The sequence below is a fragment of the Canis lupus genome, chromosome 22, assembly GCF_003254725.2.
Source record: "Canis lupus dingo isolate Sandy chromosome 22, ASM325472v2, whole genome shotgun sequence".
NCBI lineage: Eukaryota > Metazoa > Chordata > Mammalia > Carnivora > Canidae > Canis > Canis lupus.
The window spans coordinates 6,181,453-6,202,765 of record NC_064264.1 but is presented as its reverse complement, the minus strand read 5'-3'; the positions used below and the strand labels follow the sequence as shown (position 1 = coordinate 6,202,765).

The 21,313-nt window shown below is 43.7% G+C and overlaps 1 long non-coding RNA gene across 1 annotated transcript; it reads right to left on the bottom strand.

Moving 5' to 3' along the window:
- Positions 1–582: 582 nt before the first annotated feature.
- LOC125753367 (uncharacterized) lies at positions 583–16,164 on the bottom strand. Its single transcript, XR_007405024.1, has 2 exons — positions 12,804–16,164; positions 583–1,201 (listed from the first exon to the last, which is right to left on the bottom strand). It is a non-coding gene; the product is annotated as an uncharacterized LOC125753367 (long non-coding RNA).
- Between the last annotated feature and the right edge of the window lie 5,149 nt (positions 16,165–21,313).

Below are 21,313 nucleotides of genomic sequence, written 5' to 3'. Positions count from 1 at the left end.
TCCAGTCATGCATCGTAGCCTTTCAACTGCCCCAGAGGAGAGAAACTTTTTCTCATTTCCTAGCAAAATGCTTAGGATTAACATGGTGTTGATTGGCCAGAACCTATGACATGGCCACTCTGGAACCCAAGACTGGAATCAATCTCACCCAACCTCATGGAACAGGAGTGGTGTGGGGGGGTGGTAATCAATGAAAACAGGGTGTTCTTTCCAGGAAAATAAAGGGGGATGGGTGTTAGTGCTACAAATAGCAGCTATCTATAACACACACACATTCATGTGCATATATACATACTTATTGTTTTCTTTATATACAAATATACAATTTAGTTGCTTTTCAGTCAATTCTCCCGCCATTGCTGGAAATAGCTATCTATGATACAAATCTAATTATCAAAATACATACCCGTCACAGAGCAGTTACCAACCCATGTGCATCTTTAAGTCCCAAGCCTTAGCCCCATACCCAGCACAAGGTTGATGCTTAGGAAATGTGTTGAATGAAAGCCTCACAAGTACCAGGAGGTGCCTAGGTAGATGCGATGACCCGTGTTTCATACAGCAAAAATAAACCAGGAGAAAACAAATACAAAATCAATTTACTGAATACCAAGATGGGAAAGCAGAGGTAGGGTTTTGGCTACATCTTGAAAGATAAAGAAAATGCTTATGAATGTAGTACAGTGTCCCTGCTGAGCTGGGGGTGGGGAGGATGCTGGGGATGGAAATCTCCTTCCTGAGTGTGTAGGTGAACTAAGATATTGCTCAAATTCTGGCAGAGAAAGACAGATCCATAGATAACTTCATAATACGATAAGCCCATACTCTCCTCTGAGCTTTGCCCATGCTGGTCCTTGCACATGAATGCCCTTTACATTACCAGTCTCCTTTGCTTTATTTGGGGTTCAGAACTAATGTCACCGCCTTGCAGAGATTCTCCTTGATGTTGATATTTAAAGCGGCGTTAACTACATCATAACCCAGTTGCAATTTCTTCATTGTGTAGTCACTATCTGAAATTACCTTGTTTACTTGTTTGTTGTCTCTCTTTTTCCATAGGAACATGTGTTTCATTAAATCAGGGATCTTCACTGTCTAAACAAATGAATTAGCAAAAGGAATCACTCTTCTGGCTCAAGGCAAAGTAAATAAGTAACAGGTTTTGAGCAAGTCCAGCACATTATCCAGTACATAGCAGATCCTAAAAAAAAAAAAAAAAAAAGGTAGCTGTATGATTATGATTAATGGATGTCGTGAAATATCAGAAGCCCTGACTTCAATGCCTCCGACCCTTTTCAAAGGCAGCTGGGAGCCCAAGGCTGTAGGGGCTGAGCATGCCAGACAAGCAGAGGCAGGAGGGAAGGTGTGGGGTAGCTGCTGCTGCTTGTCTGAGAAAAGACCTTAGGTAGCACTGGGGCAGGGTGGCTCACCGAGGTGCAGAGCAAGAGATGGGGGTTCCTCAGACTTCCATTGGAGGCTGTGGGGACTGAGACTAGAACGGAAAAAGTCCAAATCTGAATCTTGTTTTCATTATAAATCGATGATGCCAAGGTCTAGTTCAACTCAACCTCAAAAGTCCAGAGTACAGCTTTCGAGCATCTGCTATGTTCAAAACACTTAGCCCAACATAGGATAGAGGCTGAGCCAGATACGGCTTAGGCCTCTTAGGAGACATATTCTCTTGGAGGAGACAGAGAGGCGTCCAGCTACATCTAGGAGCTCACCATAGCACTTTCTTCCTGTATTTTAGATCAGATTTTCTCTATGTGGGGCTCTGCTCTCCATACACTCCAGTAGGAGTCTCCATAGACTCCATAACTACAGTCTCCAATAGTGGTTCCCAGGGCATTGGAATGATCTTACAAAGGACCCCTTAGTAAGAGAGAGCTTGGCTGGCAAAACCGTGTTGGTAACTGAAGACACAAAATGCAGGGAGACTATCTATTTCTTGGGTTTGGGTTTTGTTTTGTTTTTTTTTCACTAAACTATCAACAAGTTCAGGGTCACCTCTAACTGGCAATAATACGGTTGGAAAAGATCATTTTGCTAAGATAGCCTGTGTATCTGAGGTCAGCATAGCTATCAATAATTGGTTTTTGTCTTTTCAGAAGCAAAATATGCTGAAATTCAAGATCTGGGCCTGAATGACTATCTGTGCGACTCGCCAAAGCTAAGCCACCTCCACAGTGAGCTGGGCAGAGCACGTGGGGCCCTTGGAACAGTGTCCCAGCCCTCTTTGCCGTGTCACTGCTCAGCACTCTGACTGCCCTCTGGGTGTTTCTGACTCTGTAAAAAATAATCAGATAAAAAAGCCAACTTCTCATAATCATAAAATATTCTCCATTTGGACTTTTCCCAGGACCTTAAGTTTAAACTGTTGAAATTCTTTTTTTTATTATAAATTTATTTTTTATTGGTGTTCAATTTGCCAACATATAGAATAATACCCAGTGCTCATCCCGTCAAGTGCCCCCCTCAGTGCCCGTCACCCAGTCACCCCCACCCCCCGCCCACTTCCCCTTCCACCACCCCTAAACTGTTGAAATTCTTTATCCCTGCTGCCCTTTCACCAACGTTTTGAAACAGAGAATTTATCTTTAAGGAAAATCTGTGCTTTAGTATATGAATGGTGAAAGTCAAGACTTTGGTTAACTCTCAAAAGAAACAAATTTTTGCTTTTAAATTTATCAGATTCTGTGTATATGTATATGTATATATGTATGTGTGTAAGCATATGTATATAATATGTATTATTTGTATATAATATGTAAAATATTTGTTGAGATGTATATATATACATCTCAACAAATATTTTACACGAAAAGGAAGAATTAAGGCACACTGACATGGATCATGCACCTGTAAAGATGTCTGTTATTAGGATTCTGCGTGTCATATACGGAAGTTAATTGAAAATGACTTACAAAAAAAGAAAGCAAATGAAAAGAACATGATAATCTTTTATAGAATAACTAATCTATCAGGCATAAAGTGGTCATCAAGCACTTACCATATGTTCAAAACCACCCTGCATTTACCCAAGTACAGTACAGACTGTCTCCAGCTTTACATAGAAGGTGTGTACCTAAGTTCATCGGTCAGTTTTTGTTTTGTTTCTTTTTTAAACTCAGAACAAATTTCTTGTAGGCATAAAGCTTTGTTCCTATGTTCTGCTTTTAATAGACTTTGGTGAGCTAGTCCAAGGTGTAGCCAGCATTTATCATTTATATGGAAACTGTTACCCACAGTTCAGTTTATGGTTCTGGACTGAGACTCACTACCCCATCCCTTTCCCCAGCCGTGACAAAATCCAAGGACTATGGTAGGAGGGATGGTATCACCACATGGCCTCTGGGCTGTATTCCATTCCCTCTGAACTTGACTTCTCAGGTGCTCAGCCACTTGGTCAGCTTGTAAGGAAAGGATTGGCCTCCCTATGACTTCTGGCTTGGGACTCTACCTTTCCTGATTTAAGTTGTCTTGGGGGTCTTCTGAACTCTGCTCTTGGACTCATGTCCTTTCCATCAGCCCAGAGAGGTGCAAGAGCTCCAAGGGCTGGTCAAGATCAGAATGGGAGATGATCCTGGGCCATCAGGAAAGGAGAAAATCTTGGCAGTTTTCCCTGGCTCCTCAGTTTAAAGTAGACAAGGTCTCAGAGCTCTGTCTTCAACTTCCCACATCCAAGCAGGAAACCCAACATTCCTTGCCTCAGATGACATGGAGATTAAAGCACCAACTTACGAATGTGAGGAGTCATCCGGGCAAAGGACTCATTTTCCAAATTTACCAACCATCATCAAAGTCCTCTTGGTTAGCACCCAACATTCACTCCTAGGACAAGTTCAGCGGCAATTCCAGGGACAGAGCATGAAGTCACTCCTGTCTTCAGTGGGCATTCTCCACTTGTCCTGCTTTTGCGGGGCCAACATGACAATGTGCTGAGTGACTCTGGGCAGGACTTTTTTTCTTGGAGTAACATGTAGTCCAACTACTCTGCCATAATTGAGGCTGGACCAATCTGTTGCAGAGATTCCCTTTGGCTGGTTTCCCAAATAGAGTCTGGCCACAGAACTCCAGCATGATTCTGATTTCGGGGTTGTGGGTGGGGGATAGGCACTTGGTACATGAAAAATTGAAAAATCTCATTTATTTTTAAAAAGTACATTTGAGATCCTGATATAGCCTCACTATATCTAAGTGTAGAGATCTATAAATGAAATTGCTTTCATCACTTCCAATGAATGGTAGAAGGGTAAGGAAGTCCAGGAGCCAGGAAAAACTGAGAAAGGAAGTTCAGTCCAATTCTGGTAGAGGAGGATGGTGGTCAGGAGTTCAAATTCAGTGTTATATTCAGGAGTAATTTAGAGCGAGCTCAAATCCATTGCAGGCACCAAAGTCTGAGAGAGCCAATGGATTGGGGGGAGGGTGCAACTCAGGCAATATTTAAGCTTCTGCAGGCAGTAGGAAATCTTGAATGAATCAGGGAAGAGTTGAGTCATCAGGATTCTACGAGGATTTATTAGAAGCATATCCTAGCCCCAGGGTTAAAAGCTGGCGTCAATCTGACAAAAGAGCAGACTCACCTGTTGGCTGGGTTTAGATGAGCTGTGGTGCTGGCTGAGAACCTAGACTCTGAAGATCCAGGCTCGGGGTCTATTAGGCAGTCCAGCTATGTACAGAAGATGGGGTGAAGGCCATCACACAACCATATCACTGGCATTTAGCACCATGTATCTATTGACGCAATTGTGAGTCATTCATAGCTTGGCCATGGACTCTTTATAGAGCATCTCCTTCATAGTGAGAAGTTAATGAATCAGTCAAGGCTCTTTTCACTGCAAGTGACAGAAACTCAACTCCAAAGTCTAAAGTGAAAAAGAAATCCATGGGCTGGATAACTAAAAAGCACACGAATGAAACCTCAGAGGTTATGAATTCAGGGATGCCAATGATGTAATTCAGAATATGTTCTTCTCCATCTCCTGCTTGTCTGTTAGTTTCAATAGTTTATCGTTAGCTTCAATCTGGTGATAAGATGACCATGAGCACCTCCAGACTTAATTTTCCTAAGCTTCTTAATTCTTCTAGTTGAGAGCCCCTACCCGGTAAATTCCAGAATCAAGTTTTTATTTACCCGGCTTCATCTCAGAAGAATCATTTCTGAACCAGTCACTGAGTCCAGATTGGCCACACTTGATTGGTACTTTGATTGGCCACACTTACATCACATTGGGCAGGCCAGTCACATGGATTAAGAAGTAGGAAAAAGATATTTCCATGGAAAATTGTACTATCATCAGAAGAAGATGTACATTTTTTGGGGACAGATTAAAAAGCAAAAACAAAAACAAAAATGTCCACTACCAATGACCAAATACAATTAATGTTTGGGTATCGTTAGAACTATATATAGGGACTGATGAAGTCATGGTGCGATAAAATATCACAGCATGTCTTACGAGGTCTTGTATTTGCTTAATGTTAGAGTTTTTACCCAGTGCTTTTCTCAAAGATTATGTTAGTAAATATTTTTTAATTAAATGGGCTACTTAATAAGAAAAAAATAATATCATTTCCATTTCAAGGATGGCAAAATTGAGGCTCTGAAAGCTTAAACAAAAGGCCCTTTTAATAACAGCTAATCTGGGTTGTTGACAGAATTGAGGCATAAACCCCGCTGCTAAATCTACTATTTATTTGACTCCCCTACAACTGCATTTGGGGGGAAAATATGAATTCAAACATTGCAGAAAGCTTGGTTCTTTATCTGTGAGGTGATAGGGAGGGTCATCTAATGAGACAATACCTTCCTTCAATACTCCTTGAAGGAAGGAGTAGTTCAAGGTTAATCTTACCGGTCAAGATAACCACATGGTTGTGTATACATATGATGTTAAGCCCATGTTTAAAATCCAATTAAAACAAATCATAAGGGTAAATAATAATACCGGGGTATCTTACAATACTTTTTATGTCTTTGTGCATTTATAAGGTACATAAAAAGATACTTATTTGGTAAAAACACTGAAAACTTCACAAAATTATTGAGAGAAACAAATCAAGCCCTTATAAAAATGTAGCTTTGAGGGAAATGGGAATTTTAAAGGCTTCTAATTAATTATTAATGCAAATGACCAAAACAGCAGATGATATTTTTATATTGGTAATGGGATGTCGGCAGAAATATAACTTTGTGCATATTTCTGCAGATTATTAAGGCAGCTGTATCATCACACGCATATACCTGTAGACAAGTGATTCAAATACTTTGACAACTGAAGAAGAGCTTCAGAGATTCACAGCCAAGACATTGTCAAGAGAGCTTCTTGAGAGAGCCTAGACCATACCAAGTTGGCTCCTTTGCCAACAGAGATCTGCAGTGAGCACAGCCGTGAGTCGGGGAGGTGTTCACACTTGCGTTGTCAACTCCAATAATGTGTTTATTTGAACTAAGCTCTCCTGGATTTATTTATTATTATAATCATGAGGGCATACTGTTGCATTTGAAATTTATAACTATATGGAAATGTTTACAATCTACTATATCACAGCAGGTTCCCAAGTTTAATGCATACTTTCACAATATTTAGACTGTGAAAGCTGGGGCACCTGGGTGGCTCAGTTGGTTAAGTATCTGACTCGTGGCTTTGGCTTAGGTCTTGAGCTCAGGATCCTACCATGGAGCCTCGCATGGGGTTCTGCTCTAGGGTGGAGCCTGCTTGGGATTCTCTCTCTTTCTCTCTCTCCCTCTCCCTCAGCCCCTCTCTCACACTCACTCTCTCTCTCTCTCTCAAGTAAATAAATAAATCTTTTAAAAATAAATACCATGAAAGCTTTGGAATATTATTTAAATTTTTGAGTTTTTTGACACTACAACTGCAAGTTGAATCCTCATTAGTGAACGTGTTCATTTTCCTTCTTTGGACGTTAGCTCCTGTCAAGCACGGTACGTAGAACTTTCTAGAATAGAACTCCTCATATGCTAGCTCTACAGCATTCAAATTAGATTCTTCTTGAGGCCAACTGTTCATTTAGGCACCTTAAAGCACCTCTAGTGCCTTCTCTACCCACAGTGCTTCTGCTCTGAATTCTCCACTTATTATGGATATTTTGAGTAGCTGTGCCTTTATAGTAATATAAATATCACACTCTTCCTTTTCTCCATGAAAAGGTTTTCAGCCCAGTGAAGATCATCTCTGATTTTCTTCTTGCTAGAGAACATTTCTGCAGGATAATTGCCACCCTTGGGCTATTCCCTTTGCTAAGTTGGGACCTTATGTATAACAGGGGTAGGCTATATCTCTGTCATCTTACTTTGCAGGGCTTCCCCCTAAAAAACCCCCCAAAACAAAACAAAACAAAACAAAAAAAATGAAACCTCCATTTCCCCCTCCCTCCCCTCCCCAAAATTGAACCTAGTGTTTATTATCTTATTCCTGAAATTTCAGCCTTGGCTTAAACCATGATGAATAGCTGTAGACCTTGCCAACCTTGATTGGTAATGACAGATGGATTCTGAGACCAACTCCAGGTTTAGCACAAAAGTGCTGTTGGGAGGACATGGAACTATAATGCAAGTTCCCCAGGAAGAAAAATCTTCCGAACTGTTGACAGTCATTTACATTTGCGTGGGGAAGAAATTCCAAAAGTAAGTGGAAACCGGAAGGAGAGGCATCAAGCGTGGGAGGAAGGACAGTGAAGGTGTCGTGGGATGGGGTGTCAGAGAGCCTCACAGTCGTCACTGGCTGTAACAAAATAAAAGAACGTGTTTTCAGAATGGAATTGTTAAAAGAGTTTTCCAAGGCTGGATATGAGGTCATTAAAGGACATTGTCTGTCCATTCTTGCTGGCCCCAGCACTTACTACAGTGCTTGGGATATAGTGACAGCTCAATGAATGTTGGCGTTTTTAATGAATTTTTAAAATTAGTGAACATCTGTTTTTTATTTGATTAAAAAAGCCTCTTCACTGACGGGGACAAATCCCCTGGCCAATGATCTTAGGAATGCATGCCTCTGGATCACAAGTGTGGACAAGTGAATACTAGGTTCATTCTCTGCCTTGATGGCAGCTGGGGTCCAAAGCAACCTTACCTTGGTTGAATAAGGGGAAGGGATGCAGATGGCCTAAGGGGTAGTAGGTGAAAACAGTTGCGACCAAAACGCATCTTAGAATATTTTGTCATTGCATCTACCATTCAAAAGAAAGCTTACAGTCACTTCCTTACAGAACACCCCACCACAGAGTCATACACATGCACACGCCACTCTAGGAGCGTCTCCTTTTATTATCCTCTAACAATTAACAAAGAGATTGTCTATGCTGGAGCCTGAGGCTAAGAGGGGTGAGGTGACATGCTTCTGTGGTCCCACCTAGATCATGGCAATGTTTCCTGGACTCAGATCTGGTGCTCTTCCCAGTATGCAAACAACAAAGCCCTAGAAATACTGCTCCAACGCATAATCCCAATCTACCCAGGTTTCTGTATATCTTATAATAACAATAATGTTGCAGGTCTTTAAAAGAGGGATATTTAAATGGAATTGGAGTGGACTTCATAAGGCTCTTAATTTAAGGTACACAAGAGGAGGTCAATGGCAACTTCACACCACTCACCACAGTTTGCTTCTTTTTCCGTGTTGTTGCTTGCCTCTGCTTGGTGACTAGGTCATTACCTGGTAATGCTAACTTCTCTTTCACCTTCCAGTTTTCTGCAGTTTCCATTTGAGATTATGCTGTAACTAATAAGAGCTGAAACTTGGTACCCACCTTCGCCACATTTGCTATGTGATCCTTATCTATTAATACTGGACCCCAAGAGGATGGAAATAGATCCCAGGAATCTCCATGGTACTGAGATGTGAGGATCTCTCCAAGGACTTCTCCATTATAAGGGGTTCACACCATAGATCATTAGATGCCATGGACCAATAATAAGGACGTAAAGGCATCAGCAAGCCCATTGAGGACAAAATCTAACTGGCTGTAAATGCCACCTAAGCTGGCTTTCTCTTCTCTGCTCTCCGGGTCAGAGGTCAGCACACTTTTTCTGCAAAGGGCCCGACAGCCAGTATTTTAGCTTTGTGAAGCGTACAGTCTCTGTCACGGTTCCACCCTGCTATTGCAACAGGAAGCTGCTTAGACGTTACACAAACAAATGGACGTGGCTGGATTTGGCCCCCAGCCATCGTCTGGCAACACCTACTCCAGGTGATAATATGATACATAACATTTTGAGTGTTACATACCAGGTACATTATTTTACTTAACCTTCTCAGCAACACTATGAAGTGGGGACTATCATTTTCATTCCCATTTTATAGATGTAAAATGTCTTACATGGATTAAAGGAGGGTGCTTCCTATAACACAGCTAGAAATCAGCATCATCAGGGTTTGAGTATGGGCTGGTCCCCTCAGAGCCTGCCCTGGTCCTTGTTAAGGGAGAAGAGTTGATGAGAGGGGCGGGCAGTGGGGAGGCCCATGTGAGAAGGGTTTGGGGGAAATGTGAGAAGATGGAAAGAGAATTTAACTGTGAACCTTTGGGTGATGTTTATTCTTCCGAGTTGTACTTGAGCTGTAGCATCACCTCCTTTGAGACTGAAGGTTACCATAGTTAGTCATGCCTAGCCCAAAGTTCTGGAAGCTGGGAAGCTAGGCTTTTTTTGGAATAGCTAGGCTATTTTATTACCTAGAGTGGCCATGGGTGCTGGGGAAGGTGAGCAGTGACCCCAGTAGAGGTAACAAATGATATTTTACCACTGAATCGTGTTTTATAGTTTACAGACTCATTCGGTTGTCATGGAGACCTATCTCTGTGCTGTGTTCCTATCGCCCCTCTACTTGGAAAGTCTTCCAAACCATCCTCCTGCAGGGTCTTGTTCAAATGCTTGTGCTTCCACAAAGCCTTCTCCAATGGCACCAGCGAGAATTAAAGTTTCTCTTACTTGAGTCTGCATCACTCTGCACCCCATCACCTAGATGATGTGATATTGTCTATTGTAAACATGTATCTACTGGTCTTCCTTCTTGTCTTCGTCCCTAAGTTCTGTGAATGCAAGAAGCAAGCCTTTTCCTACTTCTGTGCCCACAGAATATGACATGGTTGAGTGAGCGCTAAATATATACTTCATTGGCTTAAAAGTAATTCTCCTCATAACAATCTTAGGAATAAAGTGGGGCAAATGTTATCCTCTTTTGCAGATAAGAAATCTAAGGGCAAGAGAAAGAGTTACTTGTCCAAGGCATCCCACAAAAAAGGTGTTTGCTAGAATCTTCATGCATTGATTGTGTGTGTATGTGTGTGTGTTTCTTAAAAGATCTTATTTATTTATTTGAGAGAGAGAGCAGAGCAAAGAGCAGAGGGAGACAGACAATCAGACTCAGCAGTGAGGATCCTAATGGGGGGCTTGGGATCCCAAGACCCTGAGATCATGACCTGAGCAGAAATCAAGACTCAGATGCTTAACCAGTTGAGCCACCCAGGCACCCCTTCATGCATTCTTTACTAGACTGCCCCTCCCTGCACTGAAACTGCTCCAGTGCTTTCAAGTTCCTGGTGGTAACGGGCTTCCAGTGGCTCTGTGTATGCAGAAATTGAGTTAAAACTTGAGCATTCGTAACCTATGAATAACGGTTGCTGATGGCAGCTCTCATAGCCACAAGTATTGTCTTTACTCAACAATCATACCAATTGAGTTATTGTTGGGGGCACCGACCAATACATAGATCCACTCAAGAGATGCTTAAACTCTCATTAAATTTGCCACAAATTTGTAAACACAAAACTCCTTCTTCTTATTGAGGTATAACTTACACATACCACAAGGTACAGATCTTCAGTGAGTTTGTGGCAATTGTACACACTCCTTGTAAATACATCACTTCTTGTAGATCTAAATTTGTGTATGTGTGCCAGAGAGTGTATGGTACACTTGAGTCAGAAAGGACCAGAGCCAGGCACCAAGAGACGGACCCAGAAAGACAACATAAAGACAGACGTGTGAAAAGGACCAGAATTACTCACCACTTCTGACATGGTAAGTGGCCAAAGAAAAAGCAAAATAAATGCTGAACTCCTAAATAGCTTTCCTAGAAAAAGAGGTTAGGGACTGCTGAGTGATTCAGGGGTACGTGGGCAGAAAGGAAAAGATGAAGTTTCTGAGATCAAAAGCAAGTTCCTTTCTTTGACAACTCCATACACATGCACAAAGATAAAACCGTTCTTATCTGGGAAAAAGCCAACTATTGACAGCTACATTCCTGAAGAATAATTGGTCAGAGGAAAGAACTGTCAAAATGGCCTCAGGAGGAGGTCTTATATTCCAGAGGCTGAAATAATTTTGGCTCAGAGGCATGAAGAGCTGTGAAAAACAGCACATCAAGACTGAATCTGTTGTCTACTGTATGGATTTATGGGGTAAATATTTCTGTTTTCTTTATTCTAACTCTTGGTTTTTGGGACACGCATACACAAGCCACCAACAACCACTTCTGAGCATTTAGTTCAACTAAACAAGTCAAACAGTAAATCATGTTTCCATATTTCACATCCCTAGTAGCCAGACTGAGTTAAGTCATTAAGACGTCAGTTGTAAGTGAAGAATATTCCAGGAACACTGGCTTCAGATTATATTCTAGGATCTGAAAGTGTGACTCAGTACTTCCTTATCTTATCTGGATTGCAAGTCCCCTGGGTTGGCACAAGGCTTCCTTATCCAATGATTGTCCTTACATTCCACTTGCTCGATGATCCCTGTGTTATAAAACCAGTAGCATCTAGAACTGCAATACCGAATTGGATCACGTTTCTGAAGTCTTTAAACAGAACGCCATTTACCCAGAGAAAAGCTCTAAGTCAAATTGGCACATTCTTTTCACAACTCCTTCCATTTTGCACACAGGCCCGTGGTGCAAGACTCTGGAGTCGGGCTGCCTGGGCTCGGATGGCTGTGTGACCTTCGGTAAATCACTGAATCTCTCTGTGCAATTTGCTCATCTGCGGAGGAAGGCGCACAGTACCTACTTCACAGACAGGCCGTGAGGATTAAATGAACAATATCCATTCGTTTAACAAATATGTATTTTCTTGAGCACCAAGTAATTTCCAGATAGTGTTTTAAGCTCTGGGGACACAGCAATGAACAAAAGAGGCAAAAGTACCTGCTGTCATGTAGGTCACGTTCCAGCCTGACAGGCAGACAATAGACAATGCCAGATGGTGGTAAGAGAAAAGATAAGGGAAAAGAAAAACAGAGTCTAGGAAATAGGAGGTGGGGGGTTGCTATGCAGGGTGTCTAGGGACAGCCTCACCGAGGTGACCTTTGACACTTAGCAGGATATCTACCCACAAGCAAGCATTTAATAAGCATTACTGTTGTGTTATTATCATTATGAATGAGACCCATACTTAACCAAATTGGCTTAGGACAAACTCCCAAGGGATCTGAAGAGTGCTACCTTTCTCCCAGGGAGATTGCAATTGCTGTGAAATACCAGCCCAACCCTTACTATGTGCCCTCTCTCTCCCTACCGCCCCCCAGTTCCCACCATCTCCCCTGATCCTTGACATCTCCCCATAAACATCATCTTCCCAGATGCTCCAGCCTGGGCCGTGTTGTTGTATGACCAGCTCTTTTTTTTTTTTATCTTATCTTTTTTCTTGCTTGCTTTTTTTTTTAAATTTTCTAACATTTATCTCTCATATAATGAGAGTCTTATATTATTTATTCTGATTTCTTTAAGTCTGTCTTCCCAGTAGACTATTGTCCATAAAAGGGCAGGGATGGTATCTGCCTTGCTTACCTCTGAACTCTCCTCATTCTGTATCCGGCCTGCGAAGTGGATGGCCGTGTGGCTCCAGGTCTCCATTCATCTGGGCCCGTGATTAGGCAAATGGGGTGGGTAGGGCGTCCCCATCGTGGGCCTCTGGGTCATGCACATCTCTCCTCGTACTTCCACTCCACATAGTTTGACCTCCCCAGCATTTTCGTTGTGGACAAAGATCAAAGTTAATCTACAAGCAAACAGTCTTTGAAGAAACAGTAAGTATCCCAAGGTAAGGCCCGAGCTTATCATTCTAGGGAAACAGAAGGACCACCCCCACCCCCTCACCCCCACCACCAGGGAAATCAGAGTCTCCTTGGTACAGCCTGGTGTGTAGACCTTCTTGGCACGGTCTTATCTGCGGTCATTATTCTAAACCAGCTCTAAGCATCTCAACAGAAACTCTTGATTTCGTGACATAGGGAGGAAAGAGACCTCACGTTCCAATTTTGAGTTAGTAACCAGAAGACGCACGGAGACGGCAAACCAGCACATGGAGGGCGAGCGTGCGTGTGTGCACACACCAGGGAAAGGGCTCAGGGCAGACCACGGCAGGGCTGCACAGGCCGGATCCAGGGGCCAAACTGGTGTGTTCTGACTCTTCTCTGCAAGGCCCGGCGGCCAGGAAATAGTCATAACCACAGCATCACCTGCTGGGGGGTGGCGGGGGGTCATGGCACCCACACCAGTCGTAAGAAGAGGAAATCCAGCACCAAGCAGACAGAGGCCAGGAATGGTTTTCCAGAAGGTGGTCTGGCTCACCTGAGCACCGGTGATGTGATTCAGCAGGAAGTAAGTGAAACGTAGCGCAGCTGAGGGCTGTCTGCCTGGCGTATAGGTTAGTCAATCCCTCTGTCAATGCCCCCTCATCACCTGCATTTTCTTTTTTTTTTTTTAATTGTATTTATTTGAGAGAGAGAAAAAGAGAAAGAGAAAGAGAGAGAGAGAGAGAAAACAAGTAGGAGGAGGGGCAGAGGGAGAAGCCTACTCCCCACTGAGCAGGGAGCCCCATGAGGGCCTCAATCCCAGGACCCTGGCATCACAACCTGACTCGAAGGCAGGCAGACACCCAACTGACTGAGCCACCTCACCTACATTTTCTTACTGTAAGCCGTGATCACTCTCCATCGGTAGGTAAGCAGCAAGCAGAAGGAAGCTCTAGCATTTCGTTGCCCACTGATACTCCAAGCGAATGGCAGGATGTCATTTGCTTTGCTGTTGTTTTATTTCTTTTCTTTCTTTTTTTTTTTTTTTATTTATTCCTGAGAGACACAGAGAGGCAGAGACACAACACAGACAGAGGGAGAAGCAGGCTTACTGCAGGGACCCGATGTGGGACTCGATCCCAGGACCCTGGGGTCACGCCCTGAGCCAAGGGCAGACGCTCAACCGCTGAGCCACCCAGGTGTCCCAGTTTCTTTCTTTTTATACAGGATTCGCTTTTCTAGGCTATTTTTCTTTACTCCTGGCCCCACCTTCTAATACAATAGATGGGCAAGAACAAATTGTCAACAGCTTTGTGTTTTCCCACTTCTACTACAGGGCCTACCTACCACCCCCCACTCTGGGGGCAGAGGAGAAGGTTGCTTGAGGGAAGACAAGCGTGGGTCTGGTGAAGCCTGGGCCATTCTAAGGAAAAAAAGGAGGCATTTCAAGGGGGGAGGTAAAGAAAATGGCCAGGGTTCGGGTATTGACTCACCCTGAGAAAGTAAGTAGGGTGAACGTCGCTGGTCTATAGGAAGGGCCAGGTTGACCCCAGGGAAGAGAATGGGCTGCTAACGATTCGGTTGTGGTTTCTTCATGCAGAGCAGACGAGAGTCACAGAGGTGGCCGCCAACTCAAAAGAGGAAGCCCACTGACGAGAAATCAACTGGAAAGTCATGAGATGAAGAACCGAGGGTAGGTGGGGGCGGCCAGGGGAGGCGAAGAACTCAACTCATTGGCTGTGTTTCCAGAGGAAGACGAGAGTCTTGTCTCCCCTGCGCCCTGGGGGACCTCGCATGACATGATGGATTTCACACCCTGTAAAGGAGTATTTAAAAAGAAGCCTGGCTGGTTTTGAAATATGAGGCCATGGTGGGGCCAACTGTACATCTCTGGCTATTTTTTTCGGCAAGGCAATTATGTTAAGTGCTTAACATCAATCCAGACAGGAGAAATGAGGGCGCTGTGTTTTTGGTGGGAAGGTTGGGGGGGGCTACACTGTCTCCCTGCCATGGACAAACATGGCATATATAGAAAAGGAACCCCAGAGATCCTGCGTTCTGATGACAATGGCAAGGGAACACATAAAGGCCCAAGAGCATGAGGTAATATTAGTTGTGTCAACAATCGCATGTTACAAATGCTGAAGGTGAGTGCAACTTGCCAAGTGTTAATGGAACTGCTGGAAACAGATACAGCTGGGCACCTGCTGCGAGCCGCCTGACCTGGCCCACCCCACCTGAGCCCGGGCCAAGTGAGCTGTTTCTCTCCTTTCTTCTTTCCCCTTGGGTCAAAATAAAGGTTGTTCCTGAATGTGTTTTAGAACCTGGCCTGACCCCAGAGCCATCAGCCAATGTCTGAAGCTGTGCTGGGCAACAGATGCCAGGGAAGAAATGCCCCTTGCAGTTGCAAATGCCTCCCAGGGGCTTCCCAAGCTCTTGTGTGATCTTTCCTCCAGCTGTTGTTGTCCCTTCATGGCAGAGTTGGCACAGAAGGGTCAGCAGAGCCATCGGGGCAACGAGAGTCCCTCTAGAACATTTTGTGGAATCCGTACCAAGGACTGGTGGTGAAGGAAATACACAAGCAAATACCCCAAACTGCTGGTGCTGTTAGCTCACCTGGAAGCTGGAGAGACCACCTGACCTGAGGGAGCCCTCCACACATACTTGCAAAATTGATTAAATGATTCTATCCCGCAAGAAACATCAAATAATGGAGATGACAAGGCAAGTAGGGACTCTCCCCACAAAATCTATACAGATAAAAACCCAAACAAACCAAAAAAACAGGCTCAAGGAAAGAACATAATGACACAGAATAATCCCTTTGCGTTTTTCTTACTTGACTTTTGGTTTTTGCTTACTTTTGGTTTTGTTTTGTGTTTTTAGAGAGAGAATGTATGTGTGCAGGGATGGGGAGGATAGAGGGAGGGAGAGACTCCTAAGCAGCCTCCATGCTCTATGCTCAGCACAGACTCCAATGCGGGCCCATCTCATGGCCCTGAGGTGGTGACTGAGCCAAAATCAAGAGTTAGACGCTAACCGACTGAGCCATGCAGATTCCCCTTTCTAACTCGTTTTATAAGTATTTTCAAAAATAGAGAAAAGTAGAGAGAATAGTAGAACGAACCCCCATGTACCCACCACTCAGCTTTAACAAGGATCAACATACACACTTATTTTATCATGTCCCACCCTTCTTGTTTCCTGGAATATTTGAAAGAAAAATCCCAGACATTTTGCCCATAAGTATTTCAGAATGTATTTATAAAAGATTATTTCATTTGTGTTTTCTACAGAAATCTCTCTCTGGAATATTGAGAATTTAAATAGAAAAATTAGGGGAGATGAGCCTCGGGAAGGTGATGACAGAGTTTTGGGCACTCGTTCCTGCCTACCTGCTTCTTCTGGGGTGTCATCCAAAGTCTGGGGTGGGCACATGGTACTGACCACATCTTTGTGCAGCCTCGTCAGCACCCATTGGTTTCCGGCACCCATGGATGGACCTCTAGTGGTGACGTCTGCACAGATGGCCTGGGTTGTTTCAAGGCTAGAGACTTTAGGCCAATCAGATTCTCTCTGTTGGGGATTTGAACTTGGAAGCAGAAAAACGTGATCTAGATGGAAAGAAAAGTTCTCCTTGGTCCCGCTGCTGAAAGCTTGGAAGCTGTCCTTTCCCAAATGTTGGGAATCTTGGAAAAGTTCTTAGCCATCCCAAAGCTTGGGATGGACCAACATTTGATTAGATTCCGTGAGACACCCATAACTTTTGTAATAGGTTTCCCTTGTGGCTCAGTGGTTGAGCGTCTGCCTTGGGCTCAGGTCATGATCCTGGGGTCCTGGGATCGAGTCCCACATGGGATCCCCACAGGGAGCCTGCTTCTCCCTCTGCATGTGTCTCTGCCTCTGTGTGTCTCTCATGAATAAATAAATAAATAAATAAATAAATAAATAAATAATAAATCTTAAAAAAAAAAAAAAGATTTCCCTTTTGTACATTAGCTAGATGGAACGGACTTTCACTGTTGCAGCAAAAGGACTTTCCTACGGGATCTCTCTGAATGGAGAGCGTGGCCTAGAGATGCCAGCCGCACAAGACTATTACCGTGGTGAAAATATTATGAAACAAGCCTTATATGTCCCGTTTCACTGCTGTCCCCGCAGCACCCAGCACCGTGCCCAGCACAGAACGAGCGTTCATTACCTATTTGTTGAATAAATCGAACACTGATCTTCCCAGGAGGGAGAAGATTGTGGACTCTGTCCATCGTGGAGGAAGTCCTAGTGTCCGGTTAGGAACTTGGGTTTGGCTCCCACTCTGCCACTTTCTCTCTGGGTGGGTGAGTCACTTAGCCACTTTGGACCTCAGTCTCCTCATCTATAAACTGGTGATTATAAACTTAGCCAACCTTGCAGAGATACTGGGAGACCCAGATGAGGTCATGCTGCATGAAAGTGCTTTGTAAACTGTAAATTGTTTGCAAATGAAAGGTGTTATTATCTTTTCTAGCTGAGGATTCCATTCTGCCTATCTCAGCCTTCTGGCCTGAGAAGACTTTAGGGCAAAAGTGGGTGATGAATTGCCTCCTTCATAATTCCCCCCACCCCGTTCCCATCCTAAGCACTTCTTTTAAGCTTGGTGTCCACTCTGAGGGCTCTGGTTTTTTTAGATTCCACTGGGAGAAGCCAAGAGAACAAAAAAGATTCCTTTTTTCTAAAACCCATTGCTTTTCCATTCATCCCATCAGGTACTCGAGATAAATCTCGGCCACGTTATCGCATCCAGATGTCCCTCGGATGATCATTGGCGTAGAGGCAGGTAGAAATCCACTCATGTCACCCCCCCTTGGAAGACTCGCTCATTCATCTTCCAGGATGTGGGGGTCTGTGGAAAGCACGAGGCAGAGGAACAGGAGAAATAAGTCACTGTCACACTCCGTAAGGCTTCCATACTCATCTCTCCTGCCTGGGAGGGCCACCAGGTTGCAAAGAAGCAAGTAGGTTGTCCTAGTACCTGAGTCATGAAACAGCTTGAACTTGCCCATTATCTGAACGACGCAATGGTTAGAGAACATTGCTGCATTGTTCTAGGCCCTCGGGTTTCTCGGTGGCAGGCCAATCCTGGGCTGTGCCGGCGAGCACATGGCTGTGATGATTTGTCCGCACCTACAGTCATTCATCTAATTGAGTACACTGGGACATCATGTCATAATGTTACTCCCCAAAGAAACAGGAGTGGGGCTGTGGGGGAAGGGGATTACATCATCATTATTATTGTTATTCACTTATCAGATGATTATTAATTATACTTCAATTAAAGGCTTGCACTCTTTACAAGCATGAGCTCATCAGCCCTCACAATGCCCAAAGGAGGTCAAGAACCAGGAGACGGCTGATTTGCTCATGAATGCAGCTTACTTGAGCTTCAGAAATCCTGTGATCTTTTCTCCCCCTCCCTTCCCACCGGGGACCCCCAGTGGGCCCCAGGTATATGTTGCCCACGTTGCCGACTCCACACTCTAAAAGTAGCAAGGATTGAATTTTCCTTCCTCAGCCCTAGCATGGGTTAAAAAAAAAAAAAAAAAAAAAGCAAGAAGAAACGGTTAATCACCAGACACTCCAAAGCAGCCAGCTCGCCTTCAAGATAAATACGCCCAGGGAGGTAACTTCACTGGGGATCCGTGAATTTCGGTGAAGCCCTGCACAGTCCTCGGTCCACATCTTGGCCAGGGCAGGCGGGTGGGGCCCAGCTTTGGCAATCAGGAAGTCGTTTGTTGCCCGAGAGGTCAAAGAACAGGGCATCGAGGAGGGACAATAAACGGTGAGGGGGTGCCAGGGCCTTGCAGAAGGGGCTGTGCCACAAAGAGACGCTAAGTTGAGGGCCCTGGGGTGAGGGGGTGGGGGGCACAGGCCTGCCACCTTTGCAAGATGCAGTTCCTATGCCTGTGACAGCGTCCCTGGGGCCCTGCTTTTCCACCCCAAGGCACCTTGTAGCCATAAAACACTGCCAGCACTCAGCCAGACCCTAAGCCAGAGGAAAGCTTTCCCTTTAAAATCAAAATCCTATAGGGGTGTCTCAGGGGCATGAGTTCAGGCCCCATGTTAGGCTCCATGCTGGGTATGGAGCCTACTTAAAAAAAAGAAAAGAAAAAGAAAAAGAAGAAAAAGAAAAAGAAAAAAAGAGAAAGAGAAAAAGAAAAAGAAGAAAAAGAAAAAGAAAAAGAAAAAGAAAAAGAAAAAGAAAAAGAAAAAGAAAAAGAAAAAGAAAAATCATATGGAACAACTGCAGCGTTTAGGAGAGTTTTTTCCTTTTTTTTCTCTCTCTCTCTTTCTTTCTTCCTTCTTTCTTTCTTTCTTTCTTTCTTTCTTTCTTTCTTTCTTTTCTTTTCCTCTCTCTCTCTCTCTCTCTCTCTCTCTCTCTTTCTCTCTCCTCCCCCCCCCCCCACCAAAGAAGAGGATGGAGTGGGATCTCAGGACAGCAGGGGAAGATACAAAGTTCCATAGTGGGCCAGACACCCCATCCCACAGCCGCCACCCTCTACCTGGCTACGGAGTTAATAAAAGCTGAAGGAAATGGAAAAGAGACTAGAAACCTGAGGCCCAAAGAGCTTTATCTTGAAAGAGATCAGCGTTTTAGTTAAGGGAAAGGTTTACTAATTAAAAAGCCCTTGAAAGAAGTAAATAAATAAATCCCCAGTTAGTTATCCTGAGCTGGGTCAGGGGATGGGGCGGGAGTCCTGGGCTTTGTTCTGTCAAGGGTATGGGCTTTGCAGAATCATTTTGAGTAAAAGGAGTAAGGGCTTTACTCTCCCCATCCCTCCTCCCACTAGCTTTACCCAATGAGGCTTGTAGTGATCTAATCTGAAAGAGATAAAGCCCAATTTCCTCAGCTCGGGAGCTGATAAACACCAAGCCAAAGACCAGCTCGGTTCACAGGGTGACAATTAAAGCTCTCAGGAATCCAACCAGGATGGTGTTCAAAAGGACAAGGACAAACTCATATCTCTCAATGCCATTCTGGGCAGCTGTAAGCACCTGTCCTCCTGGTGGAATTTAACCCAGTGGAATTAGCACTGCCAGCATCCATGTCTTTATGGGTTCAGCTAGACCATATCAGCACAAGACCAGTCCAGCTAGCATATAACTCGCTGATCACAAACACCAAACACGCCTTCAGTTAGCACTCTGTAGGGAGGAAAAATTCTACAACCATAAACACGTATTTTCTGACTGGTTAAGGAAGAACCTAAAATTCTAGAAATTATGAATCCCACATGGAGGTATGGTGCCTTCGTATTGAAAAAACACACAGGGCAAGATACTACCTGACGCTGTTGCAATTTAGTAGTTCTGCAGAGCAAATTCTGTTCTTTGGAGTACGTGGGAATAGTACAATGCTGTGTGTGTGGAAGGAGATGGGGAGCAGAGGAAGCAAAGCAAAAGGGAAGAATATGCATGGTCATGCTCTCAACACCAAGAGGCTTCTCAAAGGTATAACCCTGAGAGAAGTGTGGGAAATCGGGGCAGAGATGAGGATACCCACCCCCCCACCCAGGAAGTCAGCTATACCTTAGTATGTTCCCCTGAGAACACATATGCCAACAGGACAAGTCTCCATTCGGAATAGAGCTGGTCCTGGCTGGAACAGAAAACATGCCTGTGGACATCTGGTGGTTCTTCTCTCTAATGCTTCGGGAGGACATATTGTGAATGCCTTAATAGGATCAAGAGAAAAACAGTCTTCTTGTAGTCTTAATGGTTCTCACTTTAAAAAAAAAAAAAGGTGTTTTTAACTGAATGCTTACTTGGAGCTCAATTACATAAAATAGATAAATATGATACTTTACTAACACAAATTTATTTTAAACATTTAGATTTTTAATATTTGTTCATCCATCAATGAGAACAGCAGATAAGTCTAATGAACATAAATATCTGAAATTGAATGTTAACGCTTTGCTTCGTATCGACTTCTGCATCCAAATTATTTCAGTTGTATTTGGTTATGTTTGGCCATTGAAAAAAAATGTGTGTGTGTGTGCGTATTTCAAAGTAACTAGAAAACCCTAGTTCACACAGAGAAGTAGATGAAAAAGGAAAGTATGTTTTTTTCACAGCTCTCTTTCCATCATAGTGTACCCTACAAATGAACTAATCTAAAAACTTAGTCAAGGAGTCAAAGAGATTTTAGTTTCAAAGTTTAACCACAACAATATATTACAATGGTGTGCACTTCTCATCATGATATACAAGTCAGCAACAAACACCCCAACCCTCAGTAAGTGC